Here is a 3,637-nt window from a genome sequence, read left to right on the forward strand (position 1 = left end):
AATGAAAATGTTACTTGAATAATATGTCTATCTATGCATTTCCCTTGCAAATGGGTCTGAATTAATTTGCCAATGTTTGGGAAAGTCTCGTAACTATACGTTCAGCAACACATTTCAAAAACGAAAACAAAATGTTCAATATAACAAGAGCAGCGAGAGCAGAGTAACAATAACTTTAATGTCAATATTGGATAAAGAAACTTTAAAATTAAAAAATATTAGATTCTTTATTTATATTGAATAAATATTAAATATGGCAAAGCAATGGAACTCTGATGGCTGAAGTGGAATCCTCAATCACTAGTGACTGCCTGTGGTAGAACCCACTCAACTCTTGCCTGTTTTTGAAAACTATGGATTCTGCAAACCACGAAAAATTTACCATTAAAAACCTAACTTAACATTTATCTAAAGTCCCTTAATAAGCAATAATGAATGGTATACAATATATCAATATCAAATGCAAATATGCCAATATCACATTACATATAACTGAATTAGGTACCTAAATAAATTTGCCAAGACCAGGAAGATGACTGAAGCCGATGATACTAGGCTACCTTCCAGCAAGCACAAGTAACCTAGCCTAGTAACAAATTAAAAAAATTAGGCTCACTAATATTCTAAGTTATGCAATGTTAAATTAAATATGAAAAAACACTCAGGAAAATAAAATCTTATACGATATATCGATTTAAGCAAATCTGAACACCCACTAGGCTATCCTATGCACAAAACAAAGATTTGGAATTAAGCTAGAAATAGCCCTAGTAATTTTATAATTAGCATACAATCCATAGAAAATTTATAATTAGGGCTGAAGACTTGGATAATTAATATTCATTTCAAATATTATAACCCCCTAACCAAAGTTGAACCATATGCCACAAAATCATAGGAAACTTACTGGGTTGGTAGGCCATATCCTTAAAATCCCAAAGCAAATCGAAGAGCAGCAGAATATCCCATTGTTGAGAAGTATGTATTCTGAAATCTTGATATTGCACTCTTCATGGTAGCACTCGTGGTAGGCAATTGCAGGAGAGGTGGCCTTAAATTAAAGTGCTACTCCATCTTCATAGCACTTCTTCACTAGAAGAAAACATTATCCAATATGGCTGATCTGCCTCCTCACTCTTCTCTCATTACCAGTAGGTGAAAATTTTTTCCCAAGGATGATGGAATCAGGAACTGCAAATATTAAAATACAGCCAGCAGAGCCATCTATGGACTGAACATATTATCCTTGAAACTCCCAGTATTTCTTTTTGATTTTGCTTTGTATGGCAAAAGGGGGGTTTCAAGGATAAAACAAATATGAACCTAGATATATATATACACACAATTTTATAAATTTTCTACAGAATTAGAATATAAAATAATTCTTCAACAACATATGTGGATTTATAAAGACACCAAACGCCCGAGAGAGAGAGAAGAGAAGAGAGAGAGAGAGAGAGAGAGAGGAGAGAAGAGAGAGAGAGAGAGAGAGATTAAGAAATGCACTAGTACACTGGTGACCATAAAAATGATAGGACAATGCTGGTTGGACAGGGTATTAGTGTAATGGATAGACCAAAGGAAGTAGATAGAGAGAGAGGAGAGAGAGAGAGAAGAGAGAGACGAGAGAGAGAAGAGAGAGAGAGAATCTGAGTGTTGCATCAGACAAAGAAACTTCTAGTAACAGGGACAAAGAGGAACATTTGAATAGAAGCTAAACAGACAAAGCCTCGACCTGGGGCCAGTTGGAGAAAAGGAAAACAGCATAAGAAGAAATGTTGAAGAGCAGATAAAAAGGGAGATACAATAGGAAAAATAATCCAAAGGAAATAGTTAAGGTACATATATAAGTATCAGCTGTTTGCAAGTAAAACAAAACAGCTAATTACTATAATATGTTCTGTGGATTAAAAGTCAGCATTAAGGCCGTTACATCAATTGTTCATCATTACCAAAACATTTTTTTTCTCATATATTTACATTCAACCCCATATATAGTCATTATTTCGACAAATACATAGTTTTTCCATCTAAGGCATTGGAGGGTTTATTCGAAATAGACCTCAGTTTGTATGTAAATGAATTCACTCACATATGTATATGTCTATAATAAATATATAGTTCCGTCCTTAAATGCGCAATCCTCCTCTGTTCAGTTGTTTATCGCCTAGAGTGCTTGTTTATTTTTATTTTTCTAAAAATTCTCTCAGTCACTGCCCGTCCTTTGCGAGGATAAGGTATAGAATAGCCTTACTGTTTTAGTGTTATTTATTTATTTTTAATTTTTTTACACCCATATCGTAATTTTGTATACTTTTTCTGTAATTTTTAAATATTTTAATGTAACTGTACTGTAATTTAGCGTCAGTATGTTTTTCTGTTTTAAGAGATCATAAATTTTAAATGTTCTACATTCTGATGTTGATGTTCATTGAATTTTTAAATATTGCGTAATTTTTATGAATTATGCAGTGCGTAGTTTAATGTTCGTGTGTTTATCTTTAATTATAGCCTTGAGAATGCGACTATGAGTCGTGAAACGTCGGCGAAATAAATGTACCTGAGTACGATGCCTTTCCCTATGGTTCCCCTGATGAGATGTACATAGAGCGGCAGCTCCGTCTTCTAAGGATATATATATATATATATATATATATATATATATATATATATATATATATATATATATATATATATATATATATATATATATATATATATATATATTTACATGTAAAGATAGAGACGGAAAAAAAAAAACGTACTGTCTTGATATCCACTATATAAGAGATGCCATAAGTTTCAGGATCAGCCAAATCTTTATTACTCAGTTATGAGTAATAAAAATGTGCAAGTAATAAATGATGTACGCTAGCGAAAGCTCTCACTATTATGAAGAAGCTGTTTCTTCGTAATCGCCATCATACATCAAAGGGAATTGTTTTTGTTAACATTTTATTTATTCTCTGTGAAGTCCATACAGCGGCAGTTTATAAATGTCAGATTATCTTACAGATTTGCAATCAGGCTCTCTCATGTTCATGGAAACCGTTGTTGTTAGAATATACATATATATAAATATATACACACATATTTACACATTATATATATACTTGTACATAAACATATATATATATATATATATATATATATATATATATATATATATATATATATATATATATACATATATATATATATATATATATATCTATATATATAAGCGAATCCTACAGGGAAATGATAGTCAGAAATCCAAGCGTTTTCGTCTTTACTCAGATATTGTCAAGGAGTTAGTAAAGACGAAAGCGCTTGGATTTCTGACTATCATTTCCTGTGGAATTCGTTTATATATATATGTATATGTATATAAACTATATATTTTATATTATATTTATAGATATTATATATATATATCTATCATATATATCTTATATATATATATCTATTATATCTATATATATAATATATATATATATAAAGAGAATACCACCGGAAAATTATAAGAAGATATCAGAGTGCTTTCGTCTTTACTAAGTCATTGACAATGTCTTTGTATAGACGAAAGCGCTTGGATTTATTTCTGCCTATCATTTTCCTGCGGTATTCTCTTATTTAATGAAGTCACGTGTGTCTA

At 31.0% G+C, this 3,637-nt stretch overlaps 1 long non-coding RNA gene across 1 annotated transcript; it reads right to left on the bottom strand.

Annotated features, from left to right (window-relative positions):
- Positions 1 to 208: 208 nt before the first annotated feature.
- On the bottom strand, positions 209 to 1,382 carry LOC135226344 (uncharacterized). The gene is made up of 3 exons (XR_010317209.1): positions 908 to 1,382; positions 506 to 586; positions 209 to 360 (listed from the first exon to the last, which is right to left on the bottom strand). It is a non-coding gene; the product is annotated as an uncharacterized LOC135226344 (long non-coding RNA).
- Between the last annotated feature and the right edge of the window lie 2,255 nt (positions 1,383 to 3,637).

The sequence above is a fragment of the Macrobrachium nipponense genome, chromosome 14, assembly GCF_015104395.2.
Source record: "Macrobrachium nipponense isolate FS-2020 chromosome 14, ASM1510439v2, whole genome shotgun sequence".
In the NCBI taxonomy this organism is placed as follows: domain Eukaryota; kingdom Metazoa; phylum Arthropoda; class Malacostraca; order Decapoda; family Palaemonidae; genus Macrobrachium; species Macrobrachium nipponense.